The sequence below is a fragment of the Zosterops lateralis genome, assembly GCF_965231275.1.
Source record: "Zosterops lateralis genome assembly, chromosome: 7".
Lineage (NCBI taxonomy): Eukaryota > Metazoa > Chordata > Aves > Passeriformes > Zosteropidae > Zosterops > Zosterops lateralis.
In genome coordinates, this window is record NC_139767.1 from 24,513,854 (window position 1) to 24,533,190 (window position 19,337).

At 43.7% G+C, this 19,337-nt stretch overlaps 1 protein-coding gene across 13 annotated transcripts in view; it reads left to right on the plus strand.

Moving 5' to 3' along the window:
• Window positions 1–19,337, plus strand: part of BIN1 (bridging integrator 1) — a 93,355-nt gene that overhangs the window by 12,628 nt on the left and 61,390 nt on the right. Inside the window, exon 1 of one of the 13 annotated variants that reach the window (XM_083865190.1) lies at window positions 15,771–16,018. The exons of the other annotated variants lie outside the window; for them this stretch is intronic. The gene's annotated coding sequence lies outside the window, so the exon portion shown is untranslated. Of the gene's footprint in view, window positions 1–15,770; window positions 16,019–19,337 lie in introns of those variants that run through there. 13 annotated transcript variants of the gene reach the window in all.

Below are 19,337 nucleotides of genomic sequence, written 5' to 3' on the forward strand. Positions count from 1 at the left end.
ATGGCTGTTTTCTAGAGAAAAGTGATCCTTACGAAGGCTGATACTAAGCATTATAGAAGGTGCATTAATTTTGTCTTAAAACAGTGAATACAGACTTTTAAGATAGATCTTCGCTTCTACTCAGAGTTCAGTTTAGTTCAAACAATTACTATTCACCTATTTCCAAGGCTGGCTTTTTGTTACAGTGCTGTTGGGTCAATTTCCCACTTATACTGGCCTTTTTGTTGTTGCTAGAGCAGTTTCAGATGTTAATGCTACATCTCAGTCATTTCTGAAAGTCACTTGAGGGATTTTAGGTAAGAAGCCACATCCTTAATGTTAGTGTCCTCACCTAATTAGTTTTAGTTTTTTTTTAATGTTAAGTGGCAGCAAAAATCAATTTTTACTGTTGGATGAAAAACTTAGTCTTTATCCTTGATTGTTGAATTCACTGAGTCTGAGCTCCTCAGGCTGGCAGGAATGGGTGAAAAACCTGCCCCCCTTTCCAGCCTGTTCATGCACATGGTGAGCTGACTGTGACCTACTACTGCACAGAAGAGGGAATGAGGGATGAGGATACAGCTGCACCAATTAATGAAATCTAACTGTCTCTTTTCCTGGGACAAAAGAGAGAATTAAATGATGTTACAGTTCCTTGCCACCTTAATTTCAAGGTATTTGATAGGTGCTAACAGCAGCTTTCCATTTCTGCTGGTTCATGGTGCACCAGTTTGGTTTCTCCTGCAATGGGTGCCAAAACCTTTTCAGTTCTGCTCCAAGGTCAGTGCTACCAGCGAGTCAGAAAAGCAGATTGTTGTGATGGTGAAGAGTCTCCCAGTGTCTTCTCTTTTGGTGTTCCAATGCACTGACTTTGACAGCTGCTGTATAGTATGGATGCTAATGACCTGGCCAGTTTACCAGGAAAGGAGGGGAAAATCGTGCTGCTAGCTCTTCTTGAGATGATTTTCTTTCACACAGACAGAAATGATTCATCCAATGTCACTCTTAAATCAGGTGAGATGTTTTCCAGGGTGGTTGGAGGAGGGGAGGGAACACTTTGATTTAGGACTGCAGTAAGTTGCTGTCTAGCCAGGTGTATTTGAGTGTGCCAGGAGACTCAGCAAAAGTGCCTTTTCTGCAGTACTCATGTCCTGCTCTGGGGACCCCTTTCCATAAATGGATTATTTGGAGGCTCTGGAGCATAATATTCCCAATCACGTTACCTGCAGGGTCACCATGCCCTCTAACACAACTTGCAGAGAGAGAGTGGCTTTGCCCTGTGTTATGTGTTTAAAGAGCATTACTCTGATTATCCAGGAGGGTGGATTAATGAGAGTTAATGGATACTTGAGGAAGGAAGGAAGGGAGAGGTGCTCAGGAGGTGAATTTGAGCTGGCAGACTTGTTAGCAAAACAGTGCAGTCTGCTTGGGAAAAAGTCAGCCAAAAAAGCAGCTCTGGGGAACTACTCTGCCCTGGAGAACTTGAGGAGACAGATAGTAAGGGGCTTGTATAGGAAGTTGGGTCATTAAAAGTGTCCCTAGTGACTTGTGATGTTTGAGGCACCCAGTAAAGTCTTCTGGAATAAAATAGGAGAAAAATAAAAGATCCTTCTCTCCTGCCAAATCTGGGAAGCTAAACTGGAATTACTCTAAAACCTCAATATTTCCTAGCTCCAGCCCTCTCTTGTGGTGTAAGGAGCAGAGTCCTACCTGATGGGACACTAGGATCTCAGGTGGAGGCAATGGGATGCTGCACAGCAGATGGATCTCTGCCATCCATGATTGAGCAGGCTTGGTGAGGAACTGCCCGTGGCTGTGCTGGGCAGAGGAGGCCCTGTGGCAGAAGGGGGTGAAGGAGTGATCTGGCCATCAGAAACCTTTTGGTGTTCTGTGTCTGAGAGCAGGATGCTGTTGGGAGTTGCACAGGCTGCTTTAGGAAGGGAATGGAAATGTGCTCCTTGTCACAGGAGAAGATCTAATCATGTAAAAGGAACACAAGTGTGTTTTAGGGAGCTGAATAGAAAAACAGGGTCCAACTGCACCAGGGGTAGTGAAGAACAGGAGAGGATGAGGGCTGGAGTGGGGCTTCCAGGGGAGGAAATGAGTTTTTTTTCTTTAGGGGAAATGGCACTTGTGCCAGTTCTTATCTTAAAGTGCTACTTTAGAAGGACAGGAAAGAAAGGGATTGCCAAAGAAATCCCTAGAGTGTGATGGTCTGCCTTGTTTTTCTGCAGCAGGTGTTGGTGGGGGCAGAGTCCTGCTCTGAGCAGGTTCTTAACACCACTGCTGCCCTTGGCAGAGGCTGCCTGTGCAGTGTCCCCGTGCCTGTCCTCACAGCCCTGCAGACACAGATGCTGGGCCCACAGTCTGCAAGGAACAGCAACACAGTTTGGTTGCCTGGGTGAGTTAAGGTTTCCCCATCATGAATGGAGCTGTGAATGAAAACCAGGATGGGACAGGGGAGTGGCAGGCCTTGGAAATAAAGCCCTCCTTGAGAGCCTGCAGTGTCTGCCTGCCAGCCTGCAGTGATGGGCAGTGGGAAGGAAAGGGACAGCTGCCCTCTCTGTTGAGGGAGGATCCCTGCAGCACATTCTTGGAGCCCAGGGATGGTGTGGGCCCAGAGCCAGTCATGCTGTAGGTATGGAAGGGTATCAAAAGCCTTGATGGATAATTTTAGCCAGAACGAGTAGGGGCAAGGGTTGAAGGGGCCAGAAAAAAAATGAGCTCTTCCTGCATTTTTAGTCCTCTGATGCTGAGGAACCAGTGTCCTTTTTAAGGGATGACTAATTCCTTGTTTCATGGAATGGAGAACAGAAAGAAAAACATTTTTTTCCTCATCAGATGAAACAAGTACTTGTTTTTGGAGGTGAATTTGTCATGTTTGGAACCTGCTGCCTTCAGAGCTTCCTCCTCTGTTCTTCCTTGAGCTGTTGATGGGTCTGTGTCACTAAGACATGTCTTTATAACATAAACATCAGCTTCCTCCCACATGGAAAATCAAAATATTTGAGTGATGTCCCTTTCTTTTTTTAAAAAAAGTAGGATTGGAGTTGGAGGGAAGGCTGTTCAAGCATAGAGCATTGTTCATTTGCTCTGGTCTGTTACTGTAGGGTTGGGCTCTGCATATCCTGAGTCCTTCCTCTTCCCTCCCTGACCTGTCTCCCCATTCCTTCCTCCCATTCCTAAGATTTTTTCTGTGGTGAAGCTATTGGGGAAGATGCAAAAAGGGGAAACCTGGGTTCTGAAAGATGTGCAGCCTCCTGTGCTATGCTTAAAGCACTCACCTGTAAGGAGTCTCTGGATGATGGGAGATGAAAATGTGGAAAAAAGAGTGTGTTGAGACAAGAAGCTCTTTAATTTCTTCCTTCTGCTGCTGCCTCCCTTAGTTTTCTGACTATAGTAACCTTCTGATGATATTTTTATTCATGGGATATTATCTCCAGTAATCATGGTAGGCCTGCTACTCTAACCCCATGTGCATGTACCAGCCTGACAGATCTTAGTGTGTTATCCTGAAACTGTGGCCAGGACAAGCAGGGATGTTAACAAGTGGTTGGAAACATGATGAAAACGTATGAAAACAGAATCTGTTTTCATGGTGACAGGCTGAGACATGAAGATTCATGTAAAGTGCTTTCTGCTGCCTTTGCTGTCTGGCTCTACGGCTTCCTTACCAAAGTCCATTGATCTGATTTCTGTTTGTTGCTGTCATTCTCTATAGCGTTCCTTCTAGTTGTCAGTCATGCTTGGGTTGGTTTTGCCATTTTTGTAAAGAAAAAAAAGGTACAAGTCAGGATATCCTCTGTTCAATTGCCTGTGACTGCTCTGGGAGGGTCTTGCCAGGGTGAGAAGAGGAGGAGATGTGAGGTCAGTCAGTTCTCCTGTCCTTGTGCTTTGTCCTTGGGGCATGTGCAACTCATTTCTTTGGGCTTCAGAACTAGTTCTTGCTAGTAACATGTGGATGCAGGGAAAAAAGAGAAAAACACAGCTACTTGTATTTACCTGTGTTAGTATATCTTGGGACCAATATCTGGATGCTTCAATCCTGTCTTAGTCAAGGACTAAATCTCACCATGAGAATGACCATTTGGAAATGTTTTTTTGAACCCTTTATACTGGTTTTCACTATTTTTTTTTTTACTTTATGTCCTTGCTTTTTAGAAGGAAAAAACCCTGTGTGGCTGAGATGTAGCCCATGCAAAGCTAACTCAGGGTTACAGAAGTAAACAGTTTTTTGTCCTGCCCTCACCATTACCCAGTTTTTAAAAGCCAGAAGGCTGAAAGAGAGCCAGGAACATAATCAACATCTTTATCTCCTTCAGCAGTAGCTGTAGAAACCAGCTGGACTTGCCTACCTGTCAGAAATCTTACCTTGTAAGGGCGTAGTGCTACCATACAAAATGAACCCAGCAGTGGTAAGGAAAAATGCTCAGAGTTGTTAAATTAAGCACCTGATCTTTTATACTGTGCTTCCTCAGAGGCTATTGAGAATAGTCTCCCCACTGTGATAGAAAGGAAAGGTAATGATACAGAAGGACATCATGGTTTGTACAAAACTAAACAGTGCATCTGTGACAGAGGCAGTTCTTCAGTGCTGATTTTGCTGGGGTTGAAGGGAACTGTGACAGTTTCTCCATTCCTTCTGTAATAAACATTACTGTTTATTATTTACCTATATGCAATTTAGGCTTGTTTTGTACCACTGGTACATACTCTTTGTACAGCTGTGGCCATGTTGCTTGTTCTCTAGAGGTCTCTTTCTGACATCTTCAAATAATGAAGAGGAAGTGGTTCTGTGTTGGGGCAAAAAAAAGGTCTTTGAGCACACGTGTGTGCCAAGCCTTTGCACGTAACCTGCTCTCCTCCTGGCTGTGCTGCTGTGATGTGGGTGAGACTGCTGTGCTGCTCTCTGTAGCAGAAATGCACTGGGCTTGTGTTGTCTGTGCTGGTGAGGATTGGCAGAGACAGACTGCCTGCTTTCAGTGAGCATCTTTGGTTTATTTATGTCTCTGCTCTGAAGTCAGAGATGAGAAAGAAAGTATTTTGTGCTTGCAGTAGGGCAGTACCAGTGCTGTTGTGTGATGTGCTTCTTTCTTTTGATACAGAAGAAGGTTCTGTGTTTGTTTCAGAGGAAGATGTCCAAGCATTTTATGCTCGCCCGCAGGTGCATGTGGAAAAAATAGCTGCAGCTGGATCCTCCCCTTCACAAGAAACTGGTGATCAGCTCTGATTCTGCATTTATTCCTTCCTTTCATCGGCTTAGCAAAGCACCTCAGGCCTAGATAGCATCAGCTGTGCATCCTTAAAGTTCCTAATTCCACTCCCACCGTCCTTTCAATCCCACATGGTAATCCCCAGCCATCCCCATACTTGGCAAGACACCCAAGTGCTTAAGGCCTGGGTACTCTTCTCAGCTACTGAGAAGGGCTTTCCCTAGAGAGATCCAAGGGAAGCCCTGGGAGCCTGGTCCTGTCTGTGCTCCCAGCTCCTTTTTGGTGTCAGAAAGAGTGCCCCTGCTTTAACTGTGTTTTCCTGCTCTTGGAGAACCTGAAGCTGTCACATCAAACAACTCTTCTGAGCTTTCTGTCCTCTAATCATAGACCAGCCAAAACACAGGCAACCCTTCCTCTTCCAAGTTAAGACTTCTTTCTCAGGATCTGGTGTTCCACAATAATATCTATTTAGTTGTTCTAAATCCTCCTTGTTCTGTTTTTTTCTTTCCCTTCCCATCATCTTTAACCTTTGCCTGTGGCAGCTGTGCAATCAGACCAGAATCCAGAGGAAGCTGCCTCTTTGATCTTAGCCTGCATTTAATAACAGGGCTCTGGTTCTTACTGGGGAAATAACATTGCAAGGTGCATTGGCTCTCTTTCAAAAGTTTAATTAGTGATTTGGGCAATATAAGGTTATTTTAAGCTCTTAACTGCTTTCTAAAGTTCATCCTGAGAGTAGCTACCACAATTGCAAAATAGTCTCATCAGCCTGAAAACTGTCTCAAAAAGCTACGTAATTTTAAAAACAGTTTAGATATAAAAATAATTTTGTAATACTTTAGATGGTTTCTTTCTAAAGATCTGCTAATGATGAAGTCTCAGAAACCCAGCGCTCAGTTTCTTGGAATGTTTGTCCTGAGTGGACAGCAAAACCTACCCCAGAAGTTACATGAACTGTGAAGATATGTGGTAAAGTTGGTTTGGAGCTTTGCCATTACAGTTTTATCTCCATAATACTGGGTCATACTCTGTGTGGCTTAGAACAGTAGATTCACCCATTTTTAAATTTTTTTTTTAAACACTTGAAGCTCTATAGAAGGTGTGTAAATATTGAGGTTTGGAAGTTACTCTTGGTAATCAAAGCCAAAGTTTTCAGTCAATAAACTAGTTGCTAAACCACTGGATTTGAATGCGTTTGTCTCAAATTGTGGCTGACTTATCTGCATCTCCCTTGTATAATTAAGAGTTTAAAAAATTTTGAAATGCTGAGACCGGAATACAGTATCTTATCTTGAAAAAGGCTTGGCAGTGATTCTCCCTCTTTAGGAACGGCTGGGAAATTTTTAGTGTTGAAATACAAGTTTATACAAGTTTAGCAATTCTAAAGCTTGGTGTTTTCCAGATTGATAGAAACAGGAGACATTCTGCTGAAACAGCCCAGCCTTCCTAGTCCTTTAGCCCAAAATCCACCCTCACTGGTGTGACTTACTGAAAACAATGGCCCAACAATTTACAAGAGGGCTTAAATACAGCAGTGCTGCTTGGAAAATCATTCCACCCCTTGTGAGCCAGGCTGGGACATCAGAAACCACTGGTTACTTTCAACCCAATGTATATTGCTATTTTTAATTGAGGTTTGTTTCTCAATCCTGTTTCAGCGTTTACCCCTCCCATTCTTGGGTTAACACAAGGAGGGACAGTGACACAGAGGCAGGAGAGAGAGTGGGAAATGAGGCTTTTTCAGTGGCCTTCTTGGGAAAGCTTTTAAGTATTCATGAAACTGTGGCCTCTGCAAAGACTCCTCTGTGCTGTGGGAATTTCTCCAGTCCAAAGATTTTCTCTCCATACCCTGCGCAGAATAGCTCCATTCTGGAATGAGGGTGGAGGGGGTGCTGTATCCATCTGTGCTGGAGAATGTACTTCAAAGGAAGATCCTATCGTTTCTTGCAGGAGATGAATTAAAGCAGATCTTTGACTCTGGAAACTGCGACCATCAGGTCTCCTGGAAGTGATTAGGTGGCAGTACTTTAGAATGATTTGTGTATTTAAGCTGTCTACAGAAGGTGAATCCCGTGTCTGGTATCCAGTGCCTGAAGGTCTTTAGGATGGTATTCGTCCTAAAAGCCAGGTCCCTTTGATATGCAGCCCCCAGCAGTGCAAGCCAGAGGTGCGCAGAAGGTGGGAACAGCCCAGCCTATTCTTCCCTGCCCTGTCCTGTTTCCTAGCGCAGCTGGAATCGATCCCTGTTGATTCTGGCACAGTCGTGCGAAAGTCACCAGGGGACAAAGGCTCCTTTTGTTGGGAGCTGCAGCCCGGGGCATGGACGTGCTTCTCAGCACTTGCCTCTTGCTGGGGCACCACGCAGCGATTGCAGAGTCCTGGGAGACGTGTGTGTCCCGGCTTGCAGTCGCCACACTGACCGGAGAGTGTTTCCTATTGTCATATTCTGGGAGAGGAAGAGGAGAAAAGGCATGGCTGAGGTCGAGGTTTGCACAAAAGGAAGCTACAAATGGGGTGAATGTGACCCTTTGTGGCCAGGTGCAGGTAACAAACAGTGAATCGACAGCGACAAACAGACGTTGTTCCCTGTTCTCTTCCACTTTCACTCTTAAAGATACTTTATGCAGCTAATCTCACTAGCGTGTTTGTTTTGGGGTTTTGTTTTATTTTCCCTAAACCCCGTCTTTGTTCAGTCCTAGCATTTAACACCGTTGAAGCTCTTCCAGGCTGCACATCACTGAATCTGAAGTGTGAGGGTTGGTGGGGAGAGGCGTTGGAGGAGCAGGTTGGGACTCCCGGACGAGCTGGGGAACACTCATCTGTTAGGAGAAGTTCTCCTCCCTTCTCAGGTTTCTGTTTCCCTCCATGGGAGCATTCCAGTTCCTGTCCTTGCTGGGCTGTGGTCACACAGAGCTGTTTAAGGAGTGGGAAGTGAAACCTGTGGCAGGATAGGATCCACCAGGGAGGGTTTGCTCTGTGCCCGTGGCTGATGAGGAATAGAATCAGCAGAGCACCTCTCTTGCCACTGAGAACTCAAAAGCTCTTGTTTAATCTTTGAAACAGTGATTCGTGCCCATCAGGGATCTGCAGCATTGTCCAGTGTGGTGGGGAGTGGAGCCGCTGCTGGCAGCAGCCTCAATGCCTGCCCTCAATCTGGCAGGTGTGAGCAGAAGTATTTAGGTGATGGCACTTGCCTCATGGGTGTGGAGGCACAGAGATGTGTGCACATGCCGTTTTTGTTTTCCTGAGCTACCAGTGTGGGTAGCTGCAGCCACTGAACACTTGCTGGTTGCTGTCATGACTCATTTTTTATTAAAACCATGCTGAGCCAAAATTAGTGTGTAGGAGCTGCCCAGGAGGCTGGTGTGACTGTGCTGGAAGGACAGGCATGTGAGCCAGCACACGCTCATGCCTGCAGCACCCAGGCCTGAGGTGCAGTGACCACAGCCATGACACTGCTGTAGCTGAATGTGGGTGAGGTGGGAGCCTTACTGGATATGTAACTTCACACAGCTGTACTGGCAGGCCTGGCATGGCTCTGTGTTTAAAGACCAAGAAAGATGTTACTTAGTTCCCTTTACTTCCCCTTGGGAATTACAGAAAAAAAGAGAAGCCTTTATAAAGTTTTTAGCAAGAAATCTTATCAGTATTGTTCTTTTGTTTCATACCCCACTGACTCCAGGTTTAAGTCTTTATTCATAATTGGAGTAGATTGTGTTGTGTTAGTGAGGTGCTTGTTCTTTCCTCAGACACACCAGGTACTGGCTCTTGTTGGAGGGGTTACACCTGGAAGACTATCAATTTTGTCTAAGGTGAAGGAGGTGTTTTCCCTTCCCACAGCTGAGCTGTATGTCCGTGTGTCAGTGGTATTGAAGGAGGTTCTCTTAAAACCATAGAGAGGAATGTACTCATGAAAAATGTCTCATCCATGTTCCAGATGAACTAGAGCAGGGCTTCAAATATTTTCTTGGGTTGTGGGGCCTTGATTTTCTTTTCCAGGGGTTTGGCCTTCTCTGTAAATGCCAGATATACAGCTCGCTTTCCATAGTTGCTCTTCATTGGCCTTGAAGTCTGCAGACCACATGCTGAAAATCACGCGACATTCTTTTGTGTTTATTGCCAGATCTGTAATTTCAACCCAGTATCTTCTGGCCTTGCTCTCTGCTTAACTCCCTGTGCTCTTTACAGTTGGGGAAAAGTTGAACCACCACCCACAATCTAGCATGACTGTTGCAGAGTGAGCTCAGACTTTTTTTTTTCCTAACATGGTCTCCGTATCTGGAATCCTGCACTGATATAACAGATTTGTTTGTGGCAAAGGTCTGAAAACTCAGTGGGCTTTTCTCCCCATTGTGAAGAAACCGGATGAATGACACTGTACCTTTCGTGTGTCCTTTGTATTCTTGGGATATTTTTTAAGTTAGCCCTGGCAACCCCCACTCATGCTGTGTCGAAACACAGTGTGTTGGTGAGAGCTGGCCAGTCCTTTCCAAACACAAGCAAAGCAAAATTGCCTGCTCAGGTCTGGCTCCCAGAACAGTGAGATGGCTTTGCACTGAGTTCCTTCCTTGTAGATCCCCCTGTCTCTTCTGAGAAGGGTGATTTTTGGTAATTTATGGTGGAGATTGTTTGGCTAATGCTTGTGTTTGCCTGGTTTTGACTGTTCATCTCATCTCCTGACTGACAATTGCTTTCATGTATAATCAGAGAAGTAGTAACTTCTATGGCAGCTCCCATGTGTCATCTGTGGCTGCTTTCTGATGCTTCCTACAGTGCCAGATCATCTATTGTGGTTTCTGCCTTATTTCATGTATTGAATGAACCCTTGCCCTTCCTCTTCCCTTTGAGGATAAGTCTAGACTCTCCTCTGCAGGGTGTGTTCTCTGGGAATTTCATTTTCTGAGTAAGTAAACAATCACTCTAGTCAGTGAAATCTTAGTTCCCTTCTTTTGCTGGTTCTTGCTCTTCCCTGACTTCAGCAGCAGCAAGAACAGAAGCAGGCTTGGGAACCACCTGGATAAGGGGGTCTATGTCAAACCAAAAGTTGATCTTAGGTTACCTATAGAAAAAATCCACTGCAAGGAACTGGGCAAATGGAAACGGTCTCTGTTGTATTTCATGTGTGGGATTAAGAAAGGCAAAATTGCTTGCATGTAATTATCTGGAATAAAAATGCTTTAGATGTTGACTTTATAGTAGAGATTCAAACATGGTTCTATTCCAGGGACAAGCTTTTCAAAGAGCTGTTCGAGAGACTGATCATTACACAAAGTTGTACATGACTGTCTGGAGACAGTTAATGTTTAAATGAGGCAGGTTTTAGAATAGGTAACTTGCCCTGTTTGTTGTAACAAAGCATTTAAATGTATCCTGTGGGACAGAAGTACAAAAGCTTGTTTAGTCCCTTCTTTTTATTTGGCTTTCATGGTAAATTCTGTGCAGCAGAATGAGTTGAATGGAGTGCTGGCATTTAAGTGCTCCTACAGTGGCAAATCTACCTGAAGGTCACAGCTTGGTGCTTTTGTCACTGTGGTGATGACGTGTACTGACAGTAAAACTCAGAACTCAGCCTGCCTGGTTACTGGACAGGGTTTTAATGCATCAAAGTATGAGTTAGAAAGTATAGTATGCTCAGTTTGCTCTTGTTCCAGTGTGTGCAGTCAGCTCTTTTTGTCTTTTTTACAGTGCTCTTGAGTCTTGCAGCACATTGCACAGCCAGCACTGAACAAAAAAGGAGTCTGGCCACTTTGCTGTGAGGGCAGAGTTGGTGCAAGACTGGGACATACATGTCTGTACTACTGCAGAGTGAGTCCAGGACTAGACATGTGTTAGGAGGTTCTTTGGTCCAACTTCTTAAGTAGATTGTGCACTTGAATACTTCCTGGTCATCCAGTGTAGCACAAGAGGTATCTATTGCATGTCAATTCAACATGTTGAATATGAAATGTAGTGTAAGAGGATGTAAGAGGATGTCAGTGCTCTTAGATACTGGCAAGTGCTTCTCTGGTCTGTGTGTGTGACTTGAAGTGTGTAAGGTGGGGTTTCAAGGGATTGACTCTTGGTACTGCAAAGGGAATCCAGAAACAGTTTGTGAAATACAGAAATCTTGGCATAGAAGATTTAGTGACTTTGGACATAAAGATGTCCTGATGGTGTTCTTGCAGCCCATGTTGATTATTAGAGGGTACAGCTGTGCAGTTGGTGATGGTGTAACCAAAGGTGGGCAGCAGTGAATGTGCATGAGATCTAAGCAGGAGTGATGTGGTTAAAGAGGCTTGCTGTGATCCAGAGACAGTTTGAGTTGTAGCTGCGCTTGCTGGCTCCTGGTAACCCTTTACAAATAAACTCTTGGCTAAAAGGAGATAAAAGCAGCTAGATGCAGTTCCAGCCTTCCTTTTGTGAGTGCTGCTAGCAATGGAATAAGTGTGCTTTAACCACAGAAGGTCAGTGAGGCCTTCGGGCTCCAGACAGACATGATTTTATTGTTAGCCTGTATAACAAGATTAGCACCAAATGACTCGCAGAACAAGCCAGGTGGTCTTTAATCTTCTGTACGAAAACATTTTCATTATCATGACAAATGTTGTGGCTGAAAACTTTGACAAAATCAGGTCTTCAGTGACAAGTGTTTTCTGTGGGAACTCTTAACTTTAATAAACACAAAACATTGGAAGAGTGGTGGGTTTATTTTATTTATTTTTTATTATTTTATTATTTTTTTTTCTGTTTGGTTGGTTGGATTTTTTTTTTTTTCCCCCCAAAAGATGAAAATTCCCACAGGGAACCCATGGAGGTTTTGAAATTTTTGTTGAAAGAGAAATCTCTGTGGTGAGTCAGAGGTGATGCTGAACTTCCTGGCTGAGGGGGCAGTGGATATCACAGCTGAAGCTACAAGTGATGAGATTTCCTTCTGGAGTGCAGGTTCCTTTCTGATTCTTGGCAAGCTTTCACTTGTGTACCTACAGATTGCAAGCTCCTAGTGATTGGTCCAGCATAAAGATGTAATGTTCATAGTATTAAAAAGCAGGTGAATCTTCATAATAAATGAAGTCTATGCTAAATAAAGTTTGTGCTTTAACAACCCAGATATTCCCCTTCCTATTAACTGTTCCTGTGATCGTGGCTGACCTTTATGCTGCAAGACCACAGGGCACAGCAGTTTGTCTCCATCCAGGAGTGAGCTTGGATCCAGACTACAATATCTTTATTTTGTCTCCATTTCAAGCCTCCTGTCAACAACACAATTGACAAAGTCAAAGGAATAAATCAGAACCACCCTGAAAATATCAGTTTGTATGTCATGATGAAACTGTTCTGGAGTTTTCCTTATGTTGGAGTGAAGCTAATCCCATCTTTTTAGCATGAGAAATATTAACCTATGTAAACACTGGGTGGCTTTTGCTTATCAAATACTCTGTGTGATGGGATGGGGAAGGGAGTTGTATTTTAAAAGCTGAGCTCCTGGGTTGATAATGAAAATACAGTTTGAGTTAATACTTTCTGGCAAGATGACTTGTCCTCCTTGTAGCTTTACATCTTTCCCCTTTTGCTTATTTTCTGGGCACTGTAATTTATGGTTTTTCATTGTAATAGCTCAAGAGGTTTGCAAAGGACTTTGATTTGCACAACTTTTGTGAGAGTGAACAGAGAAACACAGACTCTGACCCCTCAATTTCCAAGAAGCCCCTTAAACACCTTTTGGAAGTGTGCTGAGAGCGAAGTGAGCTGTGCAGGAAGGGTGAGAACTGTGTGCTTGACTCTTCTTGCAGGAGTTGGTGCCATTTGTACTAGATGTGTACAGAAAGCATGTGAAAATGGTGAACAGAAGAACACGCGGAAGAAGGAGACCAGGACAGAGTATCAGGGTGGTATCACTGGGCATGTGGGTGTCTTAGCAACCATTATGATTCTGACTGGTATTTATATCAATATAGTTACGACAGAGGATTGAAGGAATGGTGATGATGTTTATAGACATACAGGTGCTTTTTAGTGGATAAACAGAAAGATAGGTAATGTGGTGGGCAGGGGGTGCTCAGGCACTGGTGGCTGTGATTCCAGTGATACACATGCCTTGGGACCAAGGTGAGGAATGGAACTCCCCACCTTTAGGTACAGCTTTTCTCCATGCAGAAAGCCACAGATCATATCTTCTTTCTGGTTACCCTACTTTTTCTATAGGTACTGTCTCTGCTCTGCTTTAAAAGGTCTATATTGGAAATTTAAAGTCTGTAATGTATAACACGACATCCACTTCTTTATATCCTTTAATATCCTTGATGCAAAACAAAATGAGTGGACCCGGTTCTGTGTACAAGCACTGCCACAAATCTGGAATCAAATAAAAGCAAGGGAATTTGCTCCCAGGTTACTGAGTATCCACCTGTTTCCCGAGAATCTTACGTTCTCTGTGAGCCCTTTTTGAGAGATGAGAGATTGCAAGTGCCAGGCTGCCTCTGTGTCACTCTGTAATGGGATGTGACTGGGATGGTGCAAAGCAAAGGCTGGTTCTTTGTGACATCCCCCTGAGTGATGATGCAGGTGAACTGAGCTCAGTCCACTTGTGTGCTGCTCTGCAAACCAGGGGCAGCTGCATTGATTTGTATATAAAACATTCTTGTTTTCTATGAATCCACTTGAAATTTCAGGCCTTTTCAAGTGAGGCTGTAACATCAAATGGTGGCATGTGGAGCTGGGCTTTGGGAGAGCTGCAGATTGTTGACAGTTCCCCTGGTTATTAATGGCCACGGCCAGGGCTTGCAGATTCTGAGAATAGACCCTGTGTTTGCTTTGGGGGAGACAGCTGACAATGGTGTTTGATACAGCAATATGTCTCTGCCTGGCTTTTGATTGACAGTAACACAAACTTGTTCTCCTCCCAGCCATGGCTTAAACCTGGTGACATTTACAGCAGAGTTAACTTCTCCGGTCTAAGTTTAGGTGGTGATTTTGTGTTTGTCTGCATGTGTGTGCTTAATAAGATAGAAAAACAGGGGAGGCCTTCTGCAAATGAAAATGTAACAGGAATTTCAAGCCATGGCTGAATGTGAAAGAAGGAGGTGTTAAACCTTCATGGATTTTCATGGACTAATTGCTGTAGATTCTCATTTAAGATACTGTAGTGTTGAAAGGTTATTACCTATTTTGGCACTTTGAGTTTGCTCTCATTAAATGTGTGGTAAATATTCATAACTGTGTGACTGTCAGTATGACTGGGTGGTTTTGGGTTTTCTGGGCAAACTGAACTAGGAATTGGCTGGTAGCCTTAACCCCACCTGTGCACAGCTAATGACATGTTTCAATGTGGGTGTATGTCTGTAAGCCATCTGGAAATAGCATGGGGTCTTAGCTGACTGCTGAGATTTCATTTCTTGCCTTGCATCCCTGTTACTCTTTCAGAAGAGTCTCCTCTTAATGAACCTTGTTGTGAGACAGAAAATCTCCTGCCTCCCACAGGAGGCTTGGCCAAAAGGACAGGGCTGGCCTTGAAGGATGAGGAAGCCTGTTCTATTTGAATTTTCAAGCAGATAGTGCTGAAGCACAGAGAGAGAGAAGCAGATCCTTGTCAGTGATGGATGGCTGAGGCAGAAATGTCCTGAGCTTATGCATAACTTGACACTGTTAAATGGTGCTTGAGTTGAGAGCATCTTTTGGTCACTATTGCTTAGAAGGCTGTTTCAGCCAAAGAGGAATGGTTTTGCCTTCCTTTACAGACCTTTGGTAAGCTTTCATTCTTTCAGGAACATGACTTTCTTCTGATGCTATCTTCTTCAAGGCCTGGTCTGGCAGCAAGTGTTTAACCCAAATAGAAATATCTGTCTCTTTGATTAGGCCCTGACGCTCCATGTCCTCCACTAGATGATTTGCGCCAATGTTCCCCTGACATTATGGTGAAAAATGTATTCTAAAAGCTGGTGCAACTCCTCAAGCCTTTGTGAACATCATGAACAGTTTATTGGCCTCGTGTTTCTTGGAGAGTTGACCTGTCACTTCAGACAGTGCTAACAGTCACTTGGGCAGAAAGGTGTGGTTTCCAGTGGTGTCCAGAGAAGCCATATGTGTTAAACCACATGAACTGAGAATAACACCAGCATTTAGAGAAGTGATTTCATCCATTCTTTATAAGACAGGAAAGCTCCTGGGTTTGGCTCCTTTTTTATCTAAAATGAAGGTGCAAATGTACAATCAGGGTAGAGGGACTGGGTTCCATCAACCCCCTCAGAGCTGCTCTGTCATGTTAGCAGTCCACATGTCTTTGTATCCACATTACTTCACTTCTATGTACCTGGTCAGAAACAGTTGGATGCTTTTTACAGGTGGGAAAAATTTGCTGGAAAGGGTTTCTTATCATTCCTTTTCCTCTCTGTTTCCATTTCTTTCAATCCTTGCTCTTCAAGTTTGCAAAACTACACTTATGTAAGCAGTGCTATCTGTTGTCACTTGATATTTGTGGGGTGAGCTGTGTCTTTTATCTGTAGGAGACTTGAGGATTTTCAGTTACGTGTGCTTTGCAACCCTTCTGCCCTTTGCTAAGCTGGACACATGGTCCAGTTTCATTCTTGTTAGTGTGATAGTACATTAGTACTGCAGCACTTCTGAAGAGTAAAACTCCAGGGTCGGAACCCACTGTAAACAAAGCTGGAACAGGAAAGGCCTTTTGCCTTGAGGTCACAGCTGATGAACGATGACAGAGACTGACCAAGCTTTTGCAGCTGCACTGATGCTGTAATCAGCAATCCTGGTTGCCTGGATTTGGGATTTTCTGGGGCATGGAGTACCAGGGTGAGGGAGAAGAGTTGGTCTATCAGCACTCCTGTGAATGAAAGGTACTGAGTTCTTTTGATTGATGAATCTTGTTATTTCAGTAACTATGTGTGGAATAGTTCCAAAATCTGCAGGCATTCCATGTGACATTTATATGAGTGAAAATATATCTGTAGATACAGATACCTAATCTATCTATCTGATCTAATTTATCTATCTATATCTATCTATAAAGCTATCTACGACTGGTACTGCCTTTTGTGGACAAAAAAAGAAGAGGAAATACTTTTTCTTTCCACTGCACTTCATCAAATAAAGAGATGCTTTGAACCATTTCTAGCTACATAATGCTCTCCTTGAAATACTTTGCAACAGTTTAAAGTTGTCGTTCCTGTATTGTTTCATGGATCTGTTTTAATGTTGATGAATGTATGGTGCACAGCAGGAATAAAAACAATCTGAGGATTTTTAACAGACCCCCCTCCAACTGATTTATAGTGACCAAATTTCCTCTGTGTGCCTTTTTCTTCTGCTTAGGTAGTGGCAGCTCATGTCCACTTGTTTGTAATATATTCAGCATCTGTCGACACCCTTCCAGCATGAAGCTGAGCAGAGCCATCTTGTCCAAGGCTGGTAACTGAGCTCTGAGATTGCTGTCAAAAATAAAAGCTGCTGAGCTTTGAACCAGATCTGGATATCTGAGAATTAGAAACTGTGAAGAGCAGAAGTGACCGAGTCGATAACTCAGAGCACTGCATGCTTTGCCATGTACCATGCTGGGATTTAGCAATCAAGTGCTGCTGCATTAGCATATAAAGGAGCCCTCTCTCTTTACAAAACAGCAAAACAAAAAAAGCAAAAGCACCTTGAGGTGCCTCCCACTGTGGCTTCATCTGCCAAACTCCCAAGATGCAGATGCTCAGCAGTCACTGGTGTCTGGTGCAGGTGTGACAGAACCTCAGCACAGCACCCTTGCTGACTTGTTCTAATGTCACCTGAGCCGGGCTCTCTCAGCAGCTCTTGGCATCTTCTTCCACGAAGGAAAAAGACACTTGAGATGTCTGCACAACTCTATGTTGAGGACATAGTTGTGATCCTTTGGGGAGAGGGGGCAGCTGAGGTGCTCATGTCATTGCCTGCTGTGGGAACATACGTGACTGGTGGCATGGAGACAGCATCTCCTTTCACACTGCTGGGAAATCCCTACCTGACGTAAGCAGGGAAATGTGGAAGGCCCCTCTTCTCCCCAAATGGTGCAATCAAGAAATGTAATTTGTATTGTACCTGATACAGGTGTGGTGAGTGTCCTTCACCTTTATTATTTTAGGAGAAAGCAGTGAAGCATTCTGGATCTGACCTTTGCAAAGATGAAAGCATTTGCTGCCAGGCCCACCAGGTGGTCTTGACTTAGTCTCTTCATGGTATCTTCTAAAGATCTCCAAGTTCAGGGTCCATCTTGCTGGTATCTAACAGAGCAAATCTGCTTGATGCAGATGTGTTCGCAGGAGCTGTTGGAAGGAGAGAGCCTGTGCTTGGCAACCTGTTCTTAGGTGGAAGAGATTGTGGGGACTGGTGATATGACTTAAACCTGCTGATTTGTTCAGAAGTGTCTTTTCAGTAGTGACCACTGAGATGGTGTTACTTTAGGGTCTTGAACAAAAGAAGACTCCTATGTTGCCAGTTTTAAAAATCCTTGCAAGCATATCTTGAACTTTTCCTAGAACAGCTAATAAAAAATACTGGACATACTTCTATTAAGGGAGCAATTCTACTTGTGACTTTTTTCTTTTCATTTTTTTAAAAATTACTTTGAGTAACATTTTAGATGGAACAATGAGCTTGGGATGTAGCTTTTAAATATACCTCAGTGATATTGGGGAGTTCTTGAGTTTGAGGTTTTGGTTTTAAGTTTGTACTTTTTTTTGTTGTTGTTGTTCTTTTCTTTAGAACTCAACTGGAGGCATTCAAGAGTAATATGAACAATTTTTTTTCCCACTGAAAATGCTTATCTGATGTAAAAGCAAGGGATTGCATGTAGACCTTGCCCATTTCATCAAAGAGCTTGTTATTTATAGGCTTTTTGCCAAAGCTGGTGCCACAAAAAAATTGAGCCCTTGAGCTTTGTGTACACTTGAGTATCATCTTTATCTTTTTCCTTAATGAGTCTGTATGAGACTAGAAGTAGCACTTACTGCGCTTTTTGGTTTAGAAGTCTGACCTGCACAACAAGTCCCACTGCTGTGTTCTGGGAAGCCAAGAATCAACCCATCCCCCTTGGATACTCCAGCCCAGTTCTGTGGGAAGTAGCAGTGAGGGTTTCTGTAATGTAAAGGACTATGAACATTTTTTCCAAGAATTGCTTGATGACAATATACTACAGTTAGAGACAGTGATAGCACGTAGTGAAGGCTTCCCAGAGTGGGAGTGGCATTAAGGCAGAGAAATGTCAGAGCCCATTTTAGATAAGTGATTTGATCACAGCTGGAAGTTGAAGGCAAAGTGTTCGGTACCTTCTTTGGGAAGAATTGAGTATTGCCAGTAGGGTGGGAATGGCCTGGGGAGAAACTGTCATAGATTTCTACACCAAAAACAAAGATGTTTTTAATGTGGGTCCTCAGGAACATTGGTCTTGCTGAGACAGAGAGCGAGGTGATACTGCAGATTCTGAGAGCAGTAGAAAGAGAAGAGGTAACCAGGGAAATTAAAATCATCCTGGCCTTTTTCCTAGTGCAGAAGTTGAACTGGGCTTCTGGCCTCATACCCAAGAGGGCTTTTTATCTTGGGCACAGGGTTCTACCTATGGGTATAACAATTTGACCAGCCAGGCAGGACAGGAGTTCTCCAACAACAGCATGGAGGACAGTGTCTGGAGCTCCAGGTGCAGGAACAGCCTGAGATCCACTAAACCCATGGAGGTAGTTGTGAGAAGAATGTCCAAAAACCTGTTTCTTCTCTTGTGGTCATCTATGGTCTTAAGACACTTGATGTCCTTTGTATTTTAAGATGATGAGTTCAGCCTGGTGAAACTTGTTGCCGTGAACTCTCTCTTGAGCCCTTTATGGGGAAGCAGGTTTTCCAGGAAATTATTCTGAGTGAGAAAACTGGAACTTTATTTTTTTCTATATTGACTGCAGAGTGAGAGAGAAGGATGAAGCATGAAAGGCATTGCAATATGACCACACTGAGTCATGTTAAAATTGAGAGGTGTGTCCTGAAGGTGCAGGTCATGGTGAGACTGCTTTTAACATCTGTCAGAGGCAAATACTTGAGATGAGCCTTCAAGGCTATGCAGCATGACTGGCTCCTACAGAAATTTTTTAATATAGTGCCATTTAGGGAAGATGATGATTCTTTGACACATACATACTGTTTCTTTGGGTA